The sequence below is a fragment of the Bos javanicus genome, chromosome 13 (assembly GCF_032452875.1).
Source record: "Bos javanicus breed banteng chromosome 13, ARS-OSU_banteng_1.0, whole genome shotgun sequence".
NCBI lineage: Eukaryota > Metazoa > Chordata > Mammalia > Artiodactyla > Bovidae > Bos > Bos javanicus.
This window is the reverse complement of record NC_083880.1, coordinates 80,601,261-80,627,313: the sequence shown is the minus strand read 5'-3', so window position 1 is coordinate 80,627,313 and position 26,053 is coordinate 80,601,261. Positions and strand designations below refer to the sequence as shown.

Genomic DNA, 26,053 nt, shown 5'->3' with positions numbered 1-26,053 from the left:
GGCAAGAACACTGGAGTGGGTTGCCATTTCCTTCCAATGCATGAAAGTGAAGGTGCTCAGTCATGTCTGACTCTTAGCGACCCCATGGACTACAGCCTACCAGGCTCCTCTGTCCGTGGATTTTCCAGGCAAGAGTACTGGAGTGGGTTGCCATTGCCTTCTCGGTAAACACTCTTTAACACAATATAATTCCAACACAAAAATAATTCTTAGTTTCGTACAATTCTTCAAAAAGCAATTTAACCAATATACAAGTGCTAGTGCGTGATTCCAGGGCCAGAAATTAAGCAGAAAGTCTTTAGAGTAACTGCCCTGCATCCCACCGTTCCTTGCTCCTGCGTTATCAGATTTTCATAGTTACAGTGACATTATTATTACTTAGGGTCACGTGGATTAATGTTTATTCCATGGCAGGCATTATAAGAAACACCTTACCTATATCATCTTATTTAATTTTTAATAATATTTTATTAATCTTTTTTAAATCGGGGAAGCCTAAGGAACAAATAACAGTAAGGAAAGCTTATGATTTCACCTGAGATAAATCAAAAGACATAAAAAAAAACAAAAGTAAAATAAAGTTAATAAATGCTTTATGGTTAAAAAATTCAGGTAGGCAAGAAAAGTTGCTATTACAAAACCTTGAAACAACACCCCGTTCTTTCTTCTAAAGAGTAACTGCAAACTGGATGCTTTTTCTTTTTTCTGCAGGTGTTTATGATTCCTTCCAGTAGGAAAAAGAAACCAAACTCCATACTATCTCATTTGATTTTAATCTTCATAACGATCTTACGAAGCAAGCGCTATTGCTGTGGCCAGTTTACAGACGAGGAAACTGATTCTTTCGATCAGTTAAGCAATTTGCCCAATGTCTCACAAATCAAAAATGACAGGGACAGGATTTGAACCTGAGCTTCTGGCTTCGGAAGCTGTTTGTTCTTTTTGTCAGTACTTGTATCACATCTGACGTCCTCTTTGGGTTTTCTGATACGGGCAGCAATGAAAAGAAAGTGGATGAAGTGAACAAGGCGTCACCAACCTTGGTCATATGGACCAAACCAGGACACTCGTGAGGCTGCATAATAATTTTCTGCAGGCGTATTTAAATTACAAGCCTAAATACCGTGTGTCGGGCTTACGACTAATGTCTACCTGCCTAGGGAAGGTGATATTTGGGGTAAATATAATGTTGATAAGTGCATGTAGGGGCAGGCTGACAAACACAAAGGCTTAGTGTGCAGTTAATTACCAGACTTGCTCAAATTCCTCACTGTAAATGCAAATGCACTGAGGAGTTCAGCTGCGCGCCCATATAGGAATGTGGACTTGGATGCGAAACGTGTTTGAGCTGTTGGTTTTACAGATGGAAGGGCAGGGAGCAGGCTGTGCTCATTTTGCCCATCAGCTGGAACTGCAAGGAGCTCTGGCCTATGAAATTCCTTTGCTGAGTTTTCTCCCGAGTTACCACCGCTCCGTGTTGGATCTGGTCTTGCCTCAATCCAACCAAGCACACCGTTTCTAATATTTCTATCAGAGCAGAATTTGAAGTCCAATGAAACCATCCGATACAACACTTCACAAGATTGGCATGGGCAGTTTCTTAGGAATTATTGCCTTAAGTTCCAGCAGGTTTACATAATGGACTTGGCAACTTCTGAGATGAAAGCACAGGTTTTTCAACCCCCACGTGCAATCAACTCTTGCCAAATAGATCCTTTAACATTTACATAGCTTATCATTCCCAACCTTGTTCAGTGTGCTCTTTGGAACTGCTATTTTGGGGGAAAGGCTGCTTGTGAGGGAATAACCAGGGGAGGAGAAGTCCTTTAAGAGGTCTAAAAAATGAGTTAGTCCAGCTAACACCGCGTTTTCCAAAAATAATGTACTTTTGCTAAAAGTGTAAAATTAACATCAAATGAAGATCTCTTAAGAAGCTCTAAAATTGAGATGACTATCTTAGTGGCGTATAGTAGGTACTTGATGCAATCAGCGTGTTCTACACAGGTAATTACTTTTACTACTAATGGTGCCTCCCACTCAGTGAGGAAGATAAGAAGCTCCAACTCGACTTAATCACGAGGATGCTTCATTACTGCGCTACCACCTACTGGGTAAAACAATTCGCTTGTTCTATTCAGCAGCTCTCACAAATGAGAAAAATTTATTAACTTGTGAGCAGAATGGGACATATTTGGTATGCACAAAGGAGATTACCTACTTGATTTTAAAAATACACAGAGGATTCAGATAGGTGTATGGATCCTCTTGAAATAAGATCTTTCTGGAAAAGTTTTGTTTTCATAATGTTGAAGCTGGTTTGCAATGACTGTCCACTTCAAGGTGCCTGGAGAGCCTTCAGAGGTGTTAAGGGAGGTGAGGGAAGACAGTAGTAGATAAGGGGGTGATGGAATCAGATAAACGTGGAGCCAACCGCGGGTGACCTTGCGTAAGTCATTTACCTCCTCCTGTTTTCCTTCTTTTGTGTGGAGTGAGGAGTAAGCACAATACCTGCTCCATTCTTACTTAAGGTCAGTTGTGCGATAAGGCACATGTGTGTTTCTAAAAGGAACCACACTATTCCAAATCACACAGTAAATCCACAGAGCTCATGGGGAAGAAAGACGGACGTCGGAGCACAATGCTTATGTCAGTAACAAATAAACAAAGAGGCACCTAATAAGAGTGGTGGCACTTCTTTACACATCAAATGGCTAAAAAATGAGTAAACGCTATAATAAATGTGACATTTTATCTTGAAAAAGGTTTACAGAAGTGCATGCTAGCAGCGTTACAGCTGTGAGTTATTGTGAAGTGGTGGTGGTGGGTTATCTGAAACTGAGTAGAAAGTTGTAACAGCAGACATTGATGGGTGTGGCTTGTAACATACCTGGTTAGTTGGTAGGCAGTACATATTCAAGGTGGGCCCGTGTTTGCCTTTTATGCATCTCTATGTGGCTAGATACTTCCCCCGTGGCTCAGCAGTAAAGAATCTGCCTGCCAATTCAGGAGATGCGGGTTCCATCCCTGAGTCAGGAAGATCCCCTGGAGAAGGAAATGGCAACCCACTCCAGGATTCTTGCCTGGGAAATCCCGTGGGCAGAGGAGCCTGGTGGCTTACAGTCCATGGGGTCGCAAAAGAGTTGGACACGACTTAGTGACTAGACAGCAGCGACATTGTGGCTTGGTGCAGAAGTGTGCAGTTTTCTGTGTCAATCAGATGAAGTCAAACATACACAAATGCAAAATCCTTACGATGCTCAAATGTATCAATCATGTGGGAACAAATTCCTATTTTCAGAAGCATTTTATCAGAACAGACTGTATTATAAGGATTACGGAAGCTGATGTTGGTAGAGACACAGTAGGCACTCACCAAGTGTCACTGTCCCTTGGTGTTCCTGGCCACCTCAATTAAACTGGAGTCAGGTTCAATCCCCAAATCATAGCGGGCATATTTAGCCAGGTGGCCAATCTCTTAGCTGCTCTAGATCAGCAAAAATGGTATGATGCGAAAGGGCTCTCCTACAACGTCAACAGATAACGTCTGTTAAGTGTTTTCCCATCGTGCCTTTGTCCTTCCTACAACAATACCATTTCCTGTAGAGAGTTTAAGAACAAAGTCGGGAAATGCCATCCTCTTCCTTCAGTAGAAGCTGAAAATTATTCCGCAAGAAGCAAGAATTTAGCTGCCCTTGGGGGGAAAGATTGGTGTTACTACTCACAATGTTTGATTAACCCTGGAGAAGGGCAGGCCAGTTTCTCTCCAGAGCCTTTTAGTAAGAGCAGGTAACACCTACACAAGGTCTCTGTATGTCTGGCATTGTAAGAGCACTATGAGTATTCACTTGCTTAAGACTAAAATCGTTCTATGCAATTGCTTTCCAAGTCTCAATGCTTCTTATCAAATTAGGTAAGCAGAACAAGTTTGGAAATGCAGTCAGATTTCCAGTAAAGTAGGCAATAAGTTTTCACTGGAAAGCCCCAACTAGACGAGACTGCATAACCCTTAGGTCGACCTGGGCTTTGGAACCAGACCAATTAGAGTCAGGATCGCTTCACAGCTGTGTGTTCTTGGACATGCGACCTTCGCAGGCCTCGGTTCTCCCTTCTGTAACAAGGGGTTAATACAACTCTGGGTGCTCCTGTGAGAATCCAGTGAGAGACTGCAGGTAGGGGGTTAGCAGGGCACCGGACACAGAGTCAGCTCTCAGCAAGTGGTTCTTTTTATTTATATCTTTATCATAACTTTCTCACAGTATGGAGAAGGAAATGGCAACCCACTCCAGTATTCTTGCCTGGAGAATCCCATGGACGGAGGAGCCTGGGGGGCTAAAGTCCACACGGTCACAAAGAGTCGGACACGACTGAGCGACTTCACTCACTCACTCTCACAGTATAGGCTGGTTGATATCCACACAGTTAGGTATACAGCACTAGATCCAGCTATTTGCAATAGTACCCGGCACCCTCCAAACTTGGCAGCTGAACACTTAGAGATCTTGCACCCCGGGTATCTCCTTTTTGAGTCCTGAATACGCAGGATTATTCTGTCGACTGCAGCACTAAGACGCACGGGCGTTGGTCAGTCCACGGGCAGCGGCCACACTGCTGCGCTTCCTTCTTACCTCCCAGGTCTTCATCCACCCACCCGATCTGGCTTCTCCTCCCCTGGGTCTGCAGAGGATGCTTTCGCTAAGTTCACCCCTGAGCTCCACGTTGCTGCGTCCAGTGGGTCCCTTGCCCGCTTGCACCTTCTGAGCTCCTGGCAGGATTTACTGCTTCTTCCCTCTTGAAACACTCTTCTCTTTGTCTCCTACCGGCAAAGCCAGCCTGTCTTGATTTCCTTCTAACCTTTCTGAAGGCTCCTTCCCTGTATTTTGGTGGGTTCTTTCTGCTTTAGCCCTTTAAAGACTGGCCTTCCTCTGGGTTTTTATAATCTCTCCCTAGACAAGCTGGCGCACTGCAAGGGCATCCGTCATATCCTATTGGCTGGGATGTTCAAGCTGATATATCTGAGTAGTGAACTGGGAGCATAGTGAGCACTCATAGGTATTCTCCGTAGCTCTTCAGCATCTCACAATTATCTCACACTTAGTGGTTCCCCTCTCTGTCATTCCCAATAGCCCCTCTGTTGACAAAATACCCAAGTTTTATTGACTTTACCCGCTAAATACATCTCCATCCACTCACTGCTCTCTGTCTCTATGGCCAATAGCCTGGTCCAAGCTATCATTTCCCCACCTTCCTACCCAACTAACTTCCTCACCTGAACCTTTGTCTTCCACCACATTATACTGCGAGGCATCCAGTACAAAGCAGCCAGAGTAATGTTCTAAAGACAACTTGTTTATATAGTCCCCTGATTAAAAACCTACAACTTCCTAAGGCTCAAAGACTGCATATAATGTCGTTTACATGGCAAAACCCTGAATATGTCTATGCCCTCCAAGTAACTATGTCCCCCAATCCACTGTTGTTTTACATCATTTGTGTTCATTCGTTCATTCATGAAATATTTAATGAGTGTCTAGTATATGTCAGGCAAATTATAATTTCCCGAACTTGGCAAACTTTTACAACAAACAAGTATTACTTGATATTTTAAGTGTTAAAAAATGCCTAGGAATCAATGCTACTGAAATGAAGTGCTTAAATCCACATTATACTCCTTATTTTGAGTAATCTCCCTAATAGCAAAGCTTTCTCCCCACGTGTTTTTAGATCTGGGGTTTAGATCTTCGGCTGATAGAAATGTCTCTCTGTAAATATGAGCACACAGATCGCTACTGCAACGTTGGATTCGTGACGATATAAGCCCCTCACTTTGTTCCCCTCTCCTTCTCACGGCTCAGCCCCCTGAGGCCGTCCTGTGAACTCTCTGCCTGGCCATTCAGGAAGTCCAAGACACTGACATTCCGTACACCTGAAAGGGGAGGGGTTGGGTAACAAAAACATACCCGCATTGCACACAGAGCACATTTCAACTTTCTGCTGCAGTACTCAGAGAGGATTAAAGTATTTGCAAATTTGAGAATTTTCAGGAAAGACAGGGAGAATGAGCAGTCAGTTTCCATTGCATTTTTGCAAGTGAATATCAGGAAATTCATTATTAATATTGTCCAAAGTGATGTAATCCAAACATTAGTCACTAACCTCCTTTTCAGAGATAACAAATGATCTATTAATTGCCGCGCTTACTGGCCTTCAGTCGGGCTTTGTTTTTCTCTGACTTTGGTTGAGCGCTTGATGTCTCCACTGCCCCTTCTGAGTGACTCATATTTGGCTTCCATGTACCCAAACCTCCCGAGTCTTCCTCCCTTCTGATTGGCTTTTCCATCATGACCCTGATGGTATTATTTTTACCACTGATCTTTCTGCCAAGCTTATGGTTCCATATCTTTAATACTCTGGGGACTATTTCCAACTGGTCACATTATTCCTTTGTTCTCTCCTGCTTTTCCACCAAAATGTGTCTGTTCACTCACCTCAGAGCCCCAGATCCCTGAGGACCACCACTAATCTCCTTTATCCAAATATTCAAAACTCAGTTCAGGGGGTCCTGTTTACGACCCTTTCTTTAATGACTCCCCATTGCTCTCAGAATTGTGTCCAAAATGGGCTGGTGTCTGTCAGTCTCTTTTCTAATTTGACCCTTTCCAACCTTTTAGGAGCCTCTGGTGACTCAGATGGTAAAGAATTTGTTTGCAATGCAGGAGAACTGGGTTCCATCCCTGGGTTGGGAAGATCCCCTGGAGATGGAAATGGCCACCCACCCCAGTATTCTTGCCTGGAGAATTCCATGGACAGAGGAGCCTGGCGGGCTACAATCCACGGAGTCTCAAAGAGTCAGACATGACTGCGTGACTAACACTTTCTCTAGTCCTCAGCCACACCAGACTTTTCTAAGCCCATCAGCTGTGCCAGCCTTTTCCGGCCTCCTGTCCTTGGTAAACACTGTCCTGGTGTCTGAGACGCTCCTCTCCGTGCTTTGCTGCCTCCCGGTCTGCCCTCCTCCCACCACCAGCCTAATTCATTGCTGACTTCTTAGCTGCGAGCTTTGAGACCACTCATCTCAGTGAGCCTCTCAATTTCTAGTCTGGGTTTCCCCGCCGTCCGGCCTCCATTCATCGCTTGTAAAGCAGCCTCACACCCATTTCACAGCACTTAAGCACATCGGGAATGTGCAGCCTGATACTGGTTTCCTCCACGAGACTGTGAGCTCCATGAAGTCGAGGTCTCTCTCATATCCACTTCCTCAGTGTCCAACATGCGGACATGCACCCAGCAAGTTGAGGACAAGGGTGAGGGAATGAAACCATACTTCATTAACTCCATTACCGGCCATATGCAATCGGTCACCAAGTCCTGGCCTTTTTCTTGTTACTCTCACCGCATGCTTCCTTCCTGTCTCCATCATCCTTCTGCTCTTGCCCTGGTCCATGCATTCCTCATCTCCTGACTAGATTGTTATAATATCTCAATGGTTCTCTTCAGATGTTTCTTTGCTACAAACAATCTTGTAAATTACTGCCAGATTAACCTTCCTTGAAAAAAATAATTGACTTATTCCTTTGCTCAGAACCTCCTCATGGTCCTTTCCCATCCACAGAAAGCAATGGAAACGTCACAGTGTCTCCGAGTTGAAAGGAACCTTGAGGGCCATCTGGGGTAACCACCTCTCACCACCAATAAGGGAACTAAGGCCAGGAGGGGTTTGGGTGACTTGCCGAAAACACAGAGGGGGTGTTTCAGTCTACGTGCAGAATGGCCTTGAGGCTTTGCCTGCCTGAAGCGCATCTATGCTCTCTCACTGCACAAAAAGGACGGTCCAAAGCCCTTGCATGGTCTACCCAGGCTGGGTAACCTGGTTGCTGCCTAGGGGGAACACCCTGTCCAAGTTCGTGCAGGACTCTCCCGATTTTAACACCGAAAGTCCCGTATCCCAAGAACCCCCTCAGGGCCTGGCGATCTGGGTCAGCTGACCACCCTACTCCTGTGTTCATCCTCAGTCTTATGTCTCATCCTGTTGACTTGCTGTGTTCTCACCAGCCACTTCAGACTGCTTTCTGTTTCTAGAACACTCTGCGTAAACCCACTTCCTTCTGGGGCCTTTGCGCTTGCGATGCTCCTTCCCTCTATCTCCCCGCAGCTATTTGTGTCTGAAACTAGTACCCTAGACTCGCCATCAGGGCTCTTTTGTTCGCTAAGCAAGTGGGGCTCCCATAATCGGACTGCAGATCTCCTTGGTGTCCTTATTTTATTACTTCAACTCCGGTCACTTCTGTGTTCAAAAACTACATGAATCATTGAAATGATTAAAATACCAGCTGGATGAAAACCCCACACTCTCTCATTCCCATTGCACAGATTATTAAAATGGTAAAAAAGGAACATGTTTTGCTTAGAGCTGTCTGTGGGCCTGACGGCAAAGAAGGCAATAGTGAAAGTCTGAGACTACCTGTCTTTTTTTAAATTTATTTGCATTACTCAATAGATTCCTATCTTAACAGCCCAGGGCCCTTCAGGCCAAGCACATCACAGTGATCTATTGTTGGGATAAAAATCTCCTGGTGATGACAGCCAGGATTGACAGGGATGTTTAAATCCTAAACTATGCTCTGGACGACATTCAGTTTTTTGTCATGGAATTTCAAAATGTGACTGGAGCCTTTTCAAAGCTTTCCACATGGAGGAAATGCCAGGGACAGAAGAGGACATGAAGCAGCTGTGGTTGAGTGGGAGGAACACTGACCTTCAAGGCCAGATACCTTGGGAGAGGCTGGGGCTCTGCCGATGGGCTGTGTGACTTCCCTAAAATCTCAACCACTTCATCGGTACAATGGATCTACTAACATCTACCTCTGTTGAAAAAGGAGAGATGCATGAGCTGACCCCTTCAGCACCCTCCCTGGCACAGAGACGGTGTGCCCTAATTTTTTGGTTACAAAATTACTAATACCTATATTTCCCATGAAGCTTTTTCCAAATTTGAATATTCCTTTATTATAAGTCCCTGAAACTCAATAGCAACAGCAATTGCTATTTTCTTTTCTTGGTTGACTGTTTTGCAAGTTTTGTCTCGCTGTTTAGCCAGTGTAAATTTGAACTTTCCCAAAAAACCTAAGTTTTACCAAGCTCACTCTTACCTATACCTTTTACACATTTCTCTGATTTTACATTTCACACCACCCTTCTCCTTCTGACTTGCTTTCTGGCCAGCTCTTTTCCTGGTGCGTAACTGAGGCGCAATGAGAAGTCTTGGGGACACGCAGACCGATCAACCCTGTCTCCTGCCCTATGGGAGGTCAAAATCCAGCAGGACGGACGGATTCCTAAGGACGTAATTTCAGCAACGTGATACCTTTTATACATTAAGTACATTAAGAGACAATGAAAAAAAGGGGAACATTGAACTTTTCAATCAAAGGAGGAAACATGTAACTTCACAAGGAGTAGTCAAGGAGAGTTCCATTGAAGAGGTGACATTTGGTCAGAAATTTAAAAAGATGCAGAAGAATTTACCAAGACAATTATGAAGGTAAGAAAAGTTATACACGTCACTTATAAACCAAGATTGGTAAGGCGAAGATCATGCCTTCATTTCTTGTCTCTACCGTCAGACTGCACACAGATTCCTTAAAATTTGGAAACGCATCTTTCATTTCTTTGGAAAGCTCATTGTCTGTAGCAAAATCATGGTCCAGAGAAATCCTGCAACCAATCCTTATGATAAATGGTCTCTACTTTTAGCTAATGTATAGTGAATGTGACAAACACTGAGGTCAGTGGAAAACTATAATTAAACATACATATTTCAGAATGAAAAGTTACATCAATCAACCTATACCCCAAACTGAAAATAGACCAATTTTTTTTTTTTTAACTTAGCAGAACAGAGTTAATAGAAGATGGGAAGCACTCTTTTTAACTATCAAGACAGTTTTCCTGGACTGTTGAAAAGTGTCCATTAGCTCATCTCATATCACCATCTTCCTTCTAAAAAATAATAATCTCATTGTTAAAAATGACTCATACTTACTATGCTTAAGCAATAAAAATTATAAAGAAGAAAATTTAAAAGTCATCTAACATTCCAGCATCTAGAAATAACTCCTAATCTTTGTTGAATGTATTTCAGATGTGTTTCTATCCATTTGTGTGGATGGAAGAAGACAAGAGCTGGGCTGATGGGTGGGTGAATGGATGGATGGAAGTATGGATGGATGGACAGATGGAAGGACAGGTGGATGAAAGTGTGCGTGGCAGAAGCGTTCCTTTCCTCCCCAAGGATGAGAATCTCTCACTTTCTAGCAAATTTACCTGCTTGGCCCACAGTGACCCAGAGGAAATGCCCCAGTCTCACGTGATTCCTGTACTTTCCAGATGCCTAACGTTGACTTTCCAAAGTAATTTTGGAAAACCATCCAGGGATGATGTCAAAATATCCAGCTCAGAAGAAGGGAATGAAGCCAAAGCAGTTACTTTTCATCATATAGATTAAAATCTATGGATAGTTCATGGATTTCATGAGTTCTTAAAAATAGGATGGGAACAATACATCATTTAGATTCACTCTCTCCTGTTGCAGTGAGGACTAGGGAGACTGGAAAGAAAATCTTATTGTGCAAGCTTACAAAATGAGGAGGGGACAGAGACCCTACTGGGAGTGAGGTCTACTCCCAGTAATCCGACCTCCCGGTCCTCCCGTGAGCCTCGGGCAAAGCAGCATGATAAAGGGCTTGTTTCTAAGACTGGAACATAGTAGGAAGCCCGCCCCTCCCCCAGCGTGGTCATTAATATTGCTACATCAGTATTGCTTTGTTGTCTGCACTGAACATTCTCTTTCTACTCATATTTATTTGCACATTATGTTCTTTTAAAGAAGCTGGGAACGTGGGCTGTGTGACTGTAAAGACGTGTCCTCCGTCTCCTGGAAGGATGATGACGTCCTAAACTGCTGTTGCTGCCGTTTTGCATTCTCGATACTGCTTCATCTGGATGTGTGGGTCAGGGGGGAAAATTCCCAGCACCCAGAGCAACATGGAAGCGCAGAACATTCCTGAACTGGCGTCACCTCATGCCTCTCCGCCGGAGTTGCTCAGCCTCAGCACCATGCACATTTGGGCTCAGATAATTCTTTGTCGTGGGGACTGTCCTGTGGGATGTTTAGCAGTATCCCCAACCTCTCCCCTCTCGAAGCCAGTAGCAAGTCCCCAATTGTGAAAACTGCAAATATCTTTAGAAATTGCCAAATGACCCCAGGGGGAGTGGCCTAAATCACCCCTGGTTGAGAACAAATGCTCTAGACCCTGGCAAATGCAAAGTTCTTTGTGTCTCCCATAAAAAAAGGCAAAAGGGATTTTGAGGCTGTTTTGTGTGTGTGTGGGTTTTTTTTTTTTTTTTTTTGATTATTTATTTTGGTTTGGTTTTTGAAAGAGAAATACATTCAGTACTGAATCATTCTCTAGGAGTCGTCAGAGGACATGACTTCATGGATGTCTCTGGACCCAGGGGAGAGGAAGAAGACCTTGGAGGGGTGATTAAATGCATCGCCAGTGTTTGTCTGATCAAGAAGCAAGCTCTAGGCTTTCCTGACCTGCACATTTAAGAACTGCAAGAACAGGTAAGTCCACGAGACAGACCCCACCCCTGAAGCCTGCTCTCCTTTTGAAGCCACAATATCAACAAAAGAAGAGGACTGGGAACCCTGCAGTCCTCTATTTTCATCAGAGGCACCAACAGGAAAGAAGCGGGGAGGAAATGACTGCTTTGACTTTTTTGGATCACTTGAAACATCGACGCATTGCCAATTACGGCAGCTGTAGATGCTTTATCTTTTGGGGACGCGAGCAGTTTCTGAATTGTGAATTTTAATTTTCCGGTTGGAGTTCAGATGACTGGCTCAACAATGTCTAGGAGCTCCTGAAAGATAGTCACTAATTAATGAACACGAAGCCCTGGCTTTCGAGACATTTGAAACAAATCAGGACAGAGCTCTCTGCTCTGTGTACTTTGGGGACTGGTCTGAAGGCGGGAGAGGCGAGCAGAGAGCTGACGCTGAGCAGAGAGGCCCAGTCCTCTCCTGAATCCCCGGGATTCACCAGGTCATCACGCGGAGGGATTTTTCTCTTTAAATACGACTTTCATTCCGAGAAAAAACAAAACTATCATTTGAGGAGTCAACTGTGTGTGTGTGCTATTTAGTAATATAAATGTAAGTGTTAGCATCTTACTAATCAAAAGGAAAATTGTTTTGTTCTAACGGTTTTGAAACTTCCCCATCCCTCAAACAGTACCCATTACTTTAAACACCTCCGTGTCTAGTAATTGTTCAAAAATGTGTCAGGCTACCAGTAATTTAAGTCCTGTCAAAAATAAATCTCAGACATTCACTTCTTCCAGTCAGTGACTTGAAAAACACGCCCACATGTCAATTACCGGGAGCTTTAGCGATGTTTCTTTGTTCTGAATTTGTGTAAACAGAAAAAGGTTCTTCCTCAGTAACAACTGTTTTCTAAAACCTATATAAATGTTTATGTGAACCTCCTTGCAGCAACACCTAAGAGAAGTAATAAGAGCCACTGCATTGGTAAACACACACACACACACACACACACACACACACACACACCTCTGTGTGTGCCTTTGGGTAATAAATGTAGAAGTGTGAATGAACAACGTAGCAACTTGTGAATTATTCTTTCCACAGAGGCCTGACCTTAAAGCATTTACGTTTTAAATTGTAAATAAAAATGATCTACATTTTCAGAAGGCAATAGTCACTGGCTCATTTCCATATTATCCAAAGGAGATTGCTTCACAGATAATTTCAAAATCACAGGTAAATAAATGAGTAGAAAAACTGTGACTATAAAACTGAAATAATTCACAAAATTGGCAGCTAATTAAGATAGGCTATTAGAGTTTCTCCATGTAAAATTGTTCTCCGCAGTTTAGACTAAATCTTGTGAGGAGAATCCAGTCTTGACTGCAACGTGTATACTCTGTAAATAGCTTTAAATCGAGCTGTAGATTAGGACTGTTAACGATTATCTAAGATTCTGCATTTCTAATGTAACAGTATTTTTATTGACAAAGATTGTAATCATTTAATCTTAAAAATCACCATTAAAACTTAGTATGTTATAAGGTCTCCGTGAAGGTTTCCCTTGCTCAATCAAATAATTGAATTTCGAAGAAGGAAGGAAAGAAAAATACATTTGGTTGACCTGATATGAATTGTTTGCCTTCTCCCTCTCTGGTTCTCAGCCCTATGGACAAAAACAAATAAACGCCACTGAAAAATACAGAGGTGGACAGTGTAAGGTGTCGGAATGAGACCCGAAGTGGTCTTCTTTCCAGGGGTAAATTAGAATAAGTTGATTTTCATTAAGTGGGAACAGATCAATATTTCATTATTAACGTGGTGACAATTGCATGTTAATAAGAAGTCATCTTTTTTCAAGCTTCTAACTGCCAAGCCACTGGATTAACGACTTCCCTCAACCAGAGGAGTCTCTTTATATTTCCTCTCTTGTTCTATGGACTCGTGAGCAGATGTGTGTGCTGTGTGTGTGGAAACATTGACCTGTGCTAGGCAGGATTAGGAAACACCTTCTAGTGTTTCCTTCAGGAAGCAAGGGGTTTTGCTAACCTGTTTTCCCCTTGGGTTTCCCTCCCCCCAGAACGTTCCCCATCATCTTGTTTGTTACTGGGATTCAGACAATGATCCTCTTTGGCAGGTTAGTCTTACTGATATAAGTAAACCTTTTCCCCCCCCTCTTTCAGGAAGGAAGATAATAAGATAAATCATTAATTAAAGGGGCTGCATATGGCACAGATGGAACTCTACCCATGTGGCTGCCTCTCCCAACAGTTGAGGGTAAAGCGCACCATAAATCACTCACGGCCTAGCAGACTCAATAGGAACCGTCCTGCCCTTTCCAGCGATGATAAACAACACACGCTCCCAGTGCAGCCCATTAGGCATTCCAGAGTAGGTGAACTATGAGATAACGCATTTATCCTTCTCGGGAAGGGATCTCTTCCTGCTTCACGTGGTGCAGAGAAAGCACACCCAACTGAACGAGGCCTAATGAGGATTAATGCATTATTCCTCAGAGGATTCGGGCCTCTTCTCTTTTGTGCAGTCGTTAAATAATAACAAAATGAGATAAAATGGCCCCTGATGCTTCCCTCAGCAGTAAATCTGATGCTCCTTACGCTTACTTTGCTTTTTCCTTCCCTTCCCTTTCTTTTTTTTCTTCTTCTACTTTGTTTTTTTTAAATCGAGGGCTCTAAGGTGTTCCTCCTCTAAATCCAGTTGAGATAACCATTGCCTCCCAGCTCTTTGTGGGAAGAAACACATCGGGAATTCTCAAAAGTCAAATTATTTGAAAAGTCAAAATTAAGTAGCAAGGTATGAAAAACCGATGACAAGTTTCCCAGATATTAAGAGCCAGTGAAGCTTGCCTGGACCACCCCGATGAAGTCTAGCTCCCCGGTCGCCTCTTAGAGCTTTCCTTCAGTATGGTTTGCCACAGCTGGGTGTTTATCTGTGTGCTCATTTAAATATCGGTGCTATTTACATGCGGCCAAAGCAAAGGATCTATGGCCAGAGTATGTATTTAATAAATAATCATCAATGAATAAATAAAAGAATTCAGAAAAAGAAACTTAGAGTATGGTGTGGTTGGGAAGTGCTACGAGCCACCCCGGAAGCCGCTCTAGTGACGTGAAATGAAAATAAAATGCTTTAAGTCGCGGAAGGAGTTCTGAAGGAGGTGAGTGATGCGTCACGTTTTCAAACTATCCTCGGCCACACAGTGAACATATCATGCTTGGAGCAGGTCAGAGGTGGAGTGGGGTCACGCAGAGGGGTCACCCTCCGGAGATGGCCCAGGGAATGCCGTGGGCTCTGGGCATGGGAGCTGGCGTGGGAGCTGGCGTGGGTATTCGCCAAATGTGTACTCTTGGAAGGGGACTTCGGAGGCGAGGCGGAGAGAACCTGCTTTCTGACACCTCCCCTCCAACTGGGGCACACGTGTTTATGTTCTGCACAAAGATGTCGTCTGTAGACTCCAACTGGAGACTTCCAGGGACGTTCCAATGACGCATTTCACCATTTTACACTTCGAGTTGTTTTTCTCTGAATTATAATTGCTTTTTACATAATGAACAACCTGCTCGAGAATGACAAAGCATAAAGAACTATTTCTCACGTCCTTTAAGACTGCAGCAGAATAGGATGTGATTGGGAAAAAAAATCAGTTGGTTTCTTTGGGAATAATCGATGATTCGAGTGACAGTCGAACATGGACCCACCGGTGCCCTCCAATCTCCAAGAGGCAAACCATCGACATTAGAAAGGAACTCACTGGCCCTTGTCCAGCTGTGCAGACTGTGGCAAAATATCATGGCTCACTCCTTCAGGAATCATCCGCGGTGGGTTTTTTGTAAACAGTCTCTGAAGCACGAGCAGTGGGTCCCTCGCTCCGTGGAGGGATCCTCCTTTGCCGTGTCTCCCCAGCCCCACTCTGCAGGAGGCAGTCCTAGTCCCGCCTGGAGTTGAAAGCAGACCAAGGAATCCAAGTCTTGCGTTGGGGATCTCTAAAGCAGACCTGCTAGGCTTTTACAAAGTCACTTCAGTTCTCCTGAAAGTGTTAGGCCTAAGACATTTCACCTCTGCTCTCCACTTCCCTTTACCCAAAAGATAAGGATTCCTGGGTGTTGAGAGGAGCGTATATTGTGGGCGAGTGGAGAAGCCATCCTAGGTACGCAGGCATCGGTCTGTTTGAGAAGAAGCTCTGTGTTCTGCTTCCCAATGGCTATTTGCTGGGCTGAGTCCTTGACCCCCGGTTGGGTGAAGTGGGGGCAGCATGCAAATTAATCCTTCAGGTGAGTGTGGAAGCAGAAGGCTTGTCTGTTTCCATGCCTCGTGAAGCGTCTCCCCTTCCACCAGTCCACGTTGCAGGGGCAGAAGACTAGAAGAAATACTTGAGGGCTATGACTAAGAAAAGGAGTCTGAGACATCGCTAGAAAAATACTAGCAGTTCTAGGATAGCCTTCACTCAGAGATCAGAAGGGAAACTGCACATTCTGCAGGAGTCAGTACACAGAAGGTCCTAACTCAGGACCACATGTGACCTCCAAGTCCTTGGACACCATCCCTGGAGGCTGAATGGACCCAGATCCCCTGATTTGACTCCAGTCAAGTTCTGTCATCCAGCAACACAGGTGTTCATAATAAGAATGTAATGCAGTTGTAGGAAGGAATAAAGTTAGGTTTCTTGCCACTTGGACGCAAGGCCACTACATTTATGTCTGTTACATAACGGTGGCATCTGTCAGGAGTAATGCACATGCCCCTGCATTCAATGGCGAGCCTTCCATACCCACTTCCCAAGAGCAGGCGCTTGAAGCCATGTCCCCAAGGGTGGGGACAGGCCGTGTTCAACCGCCTCTGATGTCACCAGCCCCAACAGCATCTCCGCTCATCCACACATCTTGTTCTTTGGAGCACATTCATTCTCCAAAGAACAAAGATGTTTTGCAGCATCTTTGAAACTGAGATTCCTTGGAATTTGAATATTAGGTTATATTATTCTGCTTTTGCCTTCTACACGTACGGTCTTTGATGCTTTTCAAACTCCTTATCTCTGTTTGTCCCTTCTGCCACTCTTCAAAGTAGTGAGAGGAGCAATCTTGCTCTCTTTTGACAGATGAGATGACTGAAGCCCAGAAAGACCTGGTAACAAGTCCAAAGTCACAGAGCATAAAATAATAGTCATCGCAACACCACCACCACCCTGTGACGATCCTTCAGTTCAGTCGCTCAGTCGTGTCCGACTCTTTGCGACCCCATGAATCGAAGCACGCCAGGCCTCCCTGTCCATCGCCAACTCCTGGAGTTCACTCAGACCCACGTCCATCGAGTCAGTGATGCCATCCAGCCATCTCATCCTCTGTCGTCCCCTTCTCCTCCTGCCCCCAATCCCTCCCAGCATCAGAGTCTTTTCCAATGAGTCAACTCTTCGCATCAGGTGGCCAAAGTACTGGAGTTTCAGCTTTAGCATCAGTCCTTCCAAAGAACACCCAGGGCTGATCTCCTTTAGAATGGACTGGTTGGATCTCCTTGCAGTCCAAGGGACTCTCAAGAGTCTTCTCCAACACCACAGTTCAAAAGCATCAATTCTTCGGCACTCAGCTTTCTTCACAGTCCAACTCTCACATCCACACATGACCACTGGAAAAACCATAGCCTTGACTAGATGGACCTTTGTTGGCAAAGTAATGTCTCTGCTTTTTAATATGCTTTTTAATATGCTATCTAGGTTGGTCATAACTTTTATTCCAAGGAGTAAGCGTCTTTTAATTTCATGGTTGCGATCACCATCTGCAGTGATTTTGGAGCCCCCCAAAATAAAGTCTGACACTGTTTCCACTGTTTCCCTATCTATTTGCCATGAAGTGATGGGACCAGATGCCATGATCTTAGTTTTCTGAATGTTGAGCTTTAAGCCAACTTTTTCACTCTAAGAGTTACCACTTTTAAATTTTTTGCTACCTGTGTGCTAACAGCTCTTCCTGCATCATCATTATGTGTCAACAGCTCCCTTAAGGAGGTTTTATTTCGATCACCATGCTGCAGATAAGACGACAGAGGCCTCCTGAGATGACGAGCCCTGACGACGATCACGTGAGTGAAGCTGTGTCATGCACCACACGCAACTCACATGCTCTTTATCGAACCTAACCCTCCAGAAAGAGGCCGTCCACTGTTTCACTTAATCCTCAAAACATCAAGTAAATCTATTAGCATGCTTTAAGATTAGAGAGGCTTATTATTACAACCAAACAGAGTAAACCCTGAAGGCAAACAGGAGCTCTGGAGGAGTCTCTCCATTCGCCCTTCCCACCAGGGACTGACGGTATCTGAAAGGCAGAACGATTCAAAAGTCCAGCCATCTGCAGAGACTTCCCTCTGTGGTTCTTCCTTTGAGAACAATCTCAAATTTGAGTGGGCATAGAAAGGGTGTGAGAAGACTGCACACAATTCTCTGTGTGTGTTTCTATAGTGTGTGGCTTAATCAATAATGAATTTCAATCTTCTAAATGGCTTAGAGGCTCCAAAATTTTTTTTAATTTAGCAATACAAAAAAAGAAAAAAGAGGAAGGTTTAAAAGTGTATAAGACACGTGTGCCCAACTGCAAAGCCCCTGATTATTCCCATTTGTCCTTCTAAGCCAGGGTCAAAGATCTACTGTTCCCTCTTCTAAAGTTTTAGGGTTTTCTCCCATTCTAAGCCAGCCGAGCACAGAGCTGAAAAGTAAACGGTGAAATGGCTGTGTCACTGATACCTGTTGACTATCTTGCCGATTGACCAAAAATAACACTGATTTGATCCTCTCTGAAATTTTTAGTTCACATGCCTCAATCTTGCCAGCTCTTAAGAGCCGAGTGCCTGCCACGTAGATATAGTAATTTGCTGTATTCCTATTGAGAAACCTAACTTGAGGCTTCCAGTTCTACTGTGTTCTAGCGCAAACTGTCAATTTCCTACTGAGTTCAGATGAGTCTGTTTCAGACTACTATTCAGTATACATGCAGTTTGCTAACACTCACCTGTAAATTTGTGTTTATTCTTCCTTCCCAAGCTCTAAGTGCAATCTATTTTAATTTTCCCCCTTGCCAAATATTCAGTTGCTGACAAACACATTCAAATTTCCCTGCATATTCATGCCTGTGATTTTGTGCTCAAATTGAGTTCCTGGGCTAATCAGTTTTGCTGTTTGCATACACATGTCTGTTCACGCGCATGCGTGCACACACACACATACACACACACACAATTTCCATTTACCTGCAATTGCTGGTGGGAGTTTTAGAGAAAATAAGAAGTATATGCCTTAACACGACATGCCAGTGTAGAACACCCCTCCTTCAGTAAATAGAATACACTGTAATTTCATCTTCTGTAAGCGTCGATTTTGAAAAGCAATAAAACATTCAGAATTTAAAAATCTACCCTTAAAGTCTGTACATTGTTCATAAATTTATACTTGTTTTGTGTGTGTATCCCTACTGATATTTGTTAAAATGTATATAATATCTATTGTAGTGTGCATATATAATACATACGAAAGTGAAAGTGAAGCGGCTCAGTCGTGTCCGACTCTTTGCGACCCCATGGACTGCAGCACCCATCCATGGCTCCTCCGTCCATGGGATTTTCAAGGCAAGAGTACTGGAGTGGGTTTCCATTTCCTTCTCCAGGGGATCTTCCCAACCCAGGGATCGAACCTGGGTCTCCTGCGTCGTAGGCAGACGCTCTTACCGTCTGAGCCACCATGGAAGTCAGATAATATGTAAGCAGAACAGAACCTTAGAGCATCTTATAACATTTAAAGTGTTCTGCCAAGTGCGTGCCATTGTAAACGTCTAAGTTCAATGCGTGTTTTAACTCGCCAATATTCTCAAACAGTATTGCCACCAAATAATTATTTACATGATTATATATGTTTTCCTTTCTGTATTTGTGTTAACCCAGAATTTTCTCTAGCTTACTGTTCTGTGCTCAAGAAACTCACCCACTATAGTTCTGGGTGATTCTCTTCTACGTTTATACGGCAGTTTATGATTTGCCAAGCAATTTCCTGTAGACTGTCTTATTTTATCCTCATAAAAGCTCAGTCGGGAGGACACTTTAATTTCCATTTTACAGATGAGCTGACAAAATCAGAGAGGTTACCTGACAGTGTGGCTTAGTTGACAATTGAAAACAGCTTATAAGAGCCCACGTTCTCACTCTCCCTTGAAGCTTCTGGGGCAGTTTTAGAATGCCTGTCTCCTTAAAGACCTCTTAGAAGATACATGGTCCACATTTTTATAAAAATAACTTTGCTAATTTTTGCATATGAGTTTTAAATTTTAGACCAAAATAACCTCCTTAAGTAGGGATTAAAAAAAATGATGTGATGAATAACTAGGAGAATGACCTCAGCAAAAGTTGGGAATTGAACTTAAGACTGATCACCTTTATTTCAACCATCTCCTCTCTCTGAGTTTTGAGGCAAGTGAGTGAAGCACATTTATTGATTTCAAAATGGAATTTAAGCTCCACTCAAAAATAGTGTCTTTTCATTGCTAAGTGCAGAGAATTAAGCCATTCAGACTCTCACTGAGATGCCTAGAGTCTTTCTAGAACCTTCTAAGATGGTGTTTTCAACTGAATCCACAGAACGAGCATAGAAAATAAGTACGATATGTCGATAGAAGAAGCTCTATGATTGGTAACACGTTAACCAAAACAGTCCACAAAGCTAATCTTGCTGAACAATTCTGCAAAGGAAATCTCCCAGACATTCCATGACCCGCTTCCTGGACTCACTATATGGAAGATTAGCAAAGCCCAGACTAGAAGCTTGATGTTGTAGTCACAATCCTGTGTCTTTTCCTTCACGCCTCCTGGGCGCCTCTGCTGGAGTGACTCAGGGTGTCCTTTGAAAAGCCAGGCTCAGAGGAGGCTGTGTGCATGTTAGGTTGCTCAGTCGTGTCCGACTCTTTGCGACCCCACGGACTGTAAACTGCCAGGCTCCTCTGCCCAGCAGATTTTCCAGGCCAGCATACTGGGGTGGGTTGCCATGCCCTACCCCAGGGGATCTTCCTGACCCGGGGATCGAACCCTTGTTTCTTACGTCTCCTGCATTGGCAGGCGGGTTCTTTACCACTAGGACCACCTGGGAAGACCCCACGGGTTAGTGTCAGAAGAGGTTGGTTCAGCACAGCTGGAGGCCACGCTAGAGGATCTTGGGTGTGTGGGCCATCCCTCTCTCTGCCTTGGAAAGAAAGGGAGGCTGCTTCCACATACTCGAAGAAGGAATAGGGATTTAAGGACTCCAAACTTGTTGCTGTTTTTTTGTTTGTTTTTCTGTTTTCATCAAAAGGTCTGAAGTTCCAAAAAAGGTTCATGATTGTGTTTAGTCAGTCATTTATTCACAATATTCTTTGGGTTTCTACAGTGATAATTTTGTGTTAAACGTTAAGGAAGGAAAGTAAGACCTTGGCTTTGCCAATAAGGTGCAGACAGTGGAGCTGGGAAGAGGGATAAGAACACAAGCAACCAAAGTCTGCATCCAGCATGGGCAGAAACACAGGATGGCGGCTCTGGGGAAACGACACCCAATGCCCAGCCTTGACGGAGGACCAGGAAGAGCCTCAGAGGGAGGGCGAGCTGCCCTGAGGCCTGAGTGCTGCTTGGCATGGAGAAAACCCTGCTTATTGATTTCCCTATCTTTGGGGTTTTGACGGGAGTTTTACTACTTACACAGGCATCAGGCTGGATTCAGCCATAGGCTGTCATTTGCCAACCCCCGAAGAAGAGAGCTGGGCGCTGGTTAATTTAGCTAAGATGTTCCAGGAAGGTTTTCTAAGGAGGTAACACGCCAGCCGAGATCTCAATGCTGAGAAAGGTCCAGTCATGGAATATCTAGAGAAAATGTTTTGGAGGGAGTAAATGGATGTAAAGATTCAAGGTGAGGAGGAGTGAAGAGGGACACTTCTAGCACATCCAAGCACTTTAAATCATCCGAGTGCAAGTCACTCAGTTGTGTCCGACTCTTCATAACCCCATGGACTGTAACCTGCCAGGCTCCTCTGTCCATGGAACTTTCCAGGCAAGAATACTGGAGTGGGTGGCCATTTCCTCCTCCAGAGGATCTTCCTGACTTCTGTGTATATGAAGGGTGTTTGAATATTCCTTGCTCATTTTTATGAAATACCACCTTTAATCACTTTCCTTCCATTATTCAAGATATTATTTCACTAACTTGTTTTTACTACCTAGAATATACTTTTGAATTTTCCAAAGGTGGAAGATTAATTGCCAGACTCCTGCCTTAAGTTCCAGCTTTACATTTTTTGAGTGATGGAAATTCAGTGTACTTTTGGCTGTTTGGCTTAGCTGAATAAACTCTTGCTGTTAATACCCAGGTCTTGCCAAGCATCGTATAGAAAAGCATTTTCAGGAAGGAAATGGGGAAATTGGGAAGATTTGACTTTTTAAAGAAATAACTTTGGAAGGCAGTTTGGATGGAATGAGCAACGGTGGGGCTGTTTTATGGATTAGCAGCAAAGCGTTTCCAATCTAAAAGTAGGGTAACATCTCCTGAAAAATAAAAGTTATATACCATGGGCCCTTGACATTTGTAAAGGATATATTCCACAGCCTTCAAAACCCTCTAAATTTATGAAGCCACCAAACCATATATTTCCCCTCATAAAATGCAGCGAGGTATATCTGAAAAATTTAAGCGACTTCTTTAGGTTCTTAATAGCTGTATAAATATAGAACCCACAGTCATTTGTAAAGAGTCACCTGTTTGGTGTGCGATGCTTTTATAACAACACTGGCAGGCAGAAAGGATGCAGCTCAACAGACAAACTGGAAATTCACGTTGTGCTGTAGCTCTGAGCTGCTCACTGGTGCAACTGCATCCTCCTACAGCTGAGTGTCACTCAACACAGTACAAACTCCTATCTCAGCAAATGGCCAAAATGCTGCATGTCCTGAGCCCCGGTCACCTCCCTGATAGACAAAACCATAACGCTGCATCTGCAAATGTCATGAAGTTAAGGTGTTGCTAAACCGTTAATAGACAAAACAAAAGACTTGAATGGCTGGGTGTTCCAAAGGGATGCGGTTTGATTGCTAAGCTCTGGCAAATCTCCCGAGTGGGAGGAAAGATACTTACTTCACCACTTTTTAAGTGCACGGAAACAGGAAGAAAGACAACATTTTGAAGTCAAAGAGAATGTGAAACAGGATAAAGACAAGCCACGAAAGTCTTCCCCGGACTTCAATCTCAAAGCTACGGGAGAGCCTTTCAATTAATAACCCTTAGTTAATCCCACTAAAATAATTTTATACCATGATCCCTGAAACTCGACATGAATTCAGAGGCAATGACAGCTCATGTCCCAGTCACAAGGCATCACGGGTACATTTTGTCAACTATAAGACCCTGCCATCAATATAGATCTCCACTTTTGTAAATCATCTTTTATTTGGGGAAGGAGGGAGGTATTGATTTTTCCCTAGTCTTTTCTCGGAATGTTAACCTTGTTTAAGTTCTTCATTTCCTCTGCCTGAAGCACCATGTTGCAAGAGGATTAAATGCATAGTAAAATGGCCGTGGGAGAAAGGTTTATGCATTATGTTAAAACCTGCTCCCTTGATAAATGGAGCCATTACCGTCTGGAATTCACTGCATCAGTCCACTTAGTTCAATCCAACAACACGCCTTAAAAGTCTCACAAATTTGTTCAAATGCTAATGAGCTGCACCACCAAACCTCATCTGCTGTAGAAGGAGCTAATATTTCCAAGGGTTTAAGGCATTTAAGAGCTACCCGTGGGCTCACTTTACCTGACTTGACAATTCAGGACTACTCAGATTTATAGACGGCGGGGGGGAACATACATTTCATCGTGTGGCAGCTTCTGAAAATGCAGTCAATGAACCTTAACAAAAATCACTTTTTGTTTAGCATCAGTTTATCTTCATCTACTCTCAGGATACAATGTGGGAAAGATCTCTTCCAAAAGGTCATATATGTGTATTTTTTTTTTTTCCAAATAAACTGCTTAAATCTAATAACATCCATTAAAGCCATCTCAAAGGCAAAAGGCAGCCATGCTGGTCACATGTCCCCGGGCGCACCTAATGAAGCCCACCCTCATTCAGCACCCTCCGTCGAGTGCCCACACCGCGAGAGGCGCTGCAGTAAGTGTGCAGAATTCTCCTACTCTCATCTGAATGGGCCTGGGTCCATTTTTAGGACGACTATCACACCAGCTTTACAGGCGTGAAGCTGGCACCATCAGACAGGGACCCATGCTCAGAGGGACCCCAGAGCTGGTTTAATACCCTGCTGTTGCCTTCTTGAAATACTGGGAGGGGCTCCATAAATTTCACAGCCTGTTACGACTTCAGGTGAACTGGCTGATGGGTTAAATAGATTTAGCAAGGCTGCGTGTGTATGTGCTAAGTCACTTCAGTGTGTCTGACTCTTTGCGAAGCTGTGGACTGTAGCCCACCAGGCTCCTCTGTCTACGACATTCTCCAGGCAAGAGTACTGGAGCGGGTTGCCATTTCCTCCTCCAGGGGGTCTTCCCGGCCCAGGGACTGAGCCCTCCTCTCTCGTTTCTCCTGTGTTGGCAGGCGGGTTCTTTACCACTAGGGCCATAGGGAAGCCCTTACCAAAGCTAGCTGGGGAGGACTGGCTGCAGCTTCTCACCCTTCAAGGCTCAGCTAAGACATAACTCCCCAGGGAGGGCTTCCTCAACGCCCTGCCCCATCCCCACTCCCCTCCGGCCTCTCGAGTCTTCTTTCACACCCGCCCTTCCTCCGAAACAGGCCTTCTCTCAGTTTTCCGGTTTTTTGTAACTACCTGCTCACTCACATCGCACACTGGCCGGACTCCAGGCTCCCTGAGGACCAGAATCACGTCTATAGTGTTCCCTGTTGTACCTGCGCGTGTCCAGGGCTGCTTTATACATTAGGACTTTGGGCTGTGCGGATGGAGGGGATGCACCTCTTTTCAGAAACCTCCAAAAAATTCAGGGCCTTCAATGCTTGGAGATCTGACCAAACATACATTGGTAGAGACACAGAAAAATAAAACTTAAAATTGTAATCAATAATAATTTCAAAAGCAAACGAATAGCTATTGTTTTCTTTAAAAAAGTATATACTTAACATAGCAAATGAGTGCATTGGAGTAGGCTTATTTCTAGAAGGTGTGAGCTTTCCCAGGACAAGATTCTAGGGCTCTTGAGAAACTTTAACAGTCTTATCTGAAAATAACCCCCAGCACAGGGTCAGGGGCCTGGTGCTGACTCCAGACTCAATTCAGGCCAAACACATATTGGGTAATAGAGGGAAATATACAGGTAAGTACGAAACGGTGCCTGCTTTCAAGACAGCAGTCAGAGGACAAAAAGACTAATAGACAAGGAACCAGTAAATAAATCCTCAAGCGACAAGGATATGAGATGGGAACTAATGGCTGGATAAATTTAGATAAAGACAGCTTTCTGGAAAGCTGTTATGCATGCAAAACGTTAGGGTTTATGAACATGGTATGGGACAAGGTGATGTAAGTATTCAGACAAAATAAGGGCATCTTTCCTTACACAGGTGGAGATTTTTTAAAGAAACTCATTTATTTGATTAGACAGGGTTAAACCAAAATGGTTGGTAACTCAGAAGAAAGTAGAGTGAATTGGCTTTGATCGCCTGGCAAATAAGAGCCAGTTCTGGTTAGTGATGATGGCACTGGATGAAATGACACCCTCGCCGTGGTTTCCACTGGTTTCACATCTTGGCTTTTTGTCATTAAGTTCAAGAGATGACATTATAGAATATACTACTTAGGCCTCATCTGTCTCAATGTGTTCGGTTGGTCTAGTTTACGCAACCAAAAGCAAAACATGCACGTGTTCCCTTGTTGACATGCAAAGCTACAGTACTCATTTGTGCATCGAAGCTGGGGAGCCCCTCGCTGAACTAACAGAAACTCTACGGCATGGAATTTATTAAATTCACTCCATCAAATAGATTATGCTTACTGTATTCCAGGTAGAAGAGAAAATGAGTCCTTGAGAAGCTTATAATCTAATAGCAGAAATCAGAAACAGACAAGCAAACAAACAAACCAGTAATAATTTCAGGAAATAATCAATACTGTGAAAGGAATAAAACAGGTCAATAGGAGTCTCGGAGGTCAGCAAACATTTCCTATTAAAAGACCACATAGTAAATATTTTGGGATCTGTGGGCCGAAAGGTCTCTGTTGCAACTACCCAAGTCTCACTTGTAACACAAACATGTAACGATGTGTAATGAGCATGGAGGTGTGCCAATAAAACTTTATTTGCAAAACAGGCAGCAGGCTGGATTCAGCCACAGGCTGTCGTATGCCAACCCTTGAGGAAGAGAGCTGGGCACTGGCTAATTTAGATAAACTGTTCCGGGAAGGTTCTCTAAGGAGGT

General features: G+C 43.8%; 1 protein-coding gene and 1 non-coding gene across 2 annotated transcripts in view; both read right to left on the bottom strand.

The window, feature by feature from the left end:
• The window catches only part of TSHZ2 (teashirt zinc finger homeobox 2), a 496,422-nt gene that overhangs the window by 382,794 nt on the left and 87,575 nt on the right, over nt 1-26,053 (bottom strand). The gene's annotated exons all lie outside the window — the stretch shown is intronic.
• Nucleotides 19,282-19,355, bottom strand: TRNAR-ACG (transfer RNA arginine (anticodon ACG)). Its single transcript has one exon. It is a non-coding gene; the product is annotated as a tRNA-Arg (tRNA).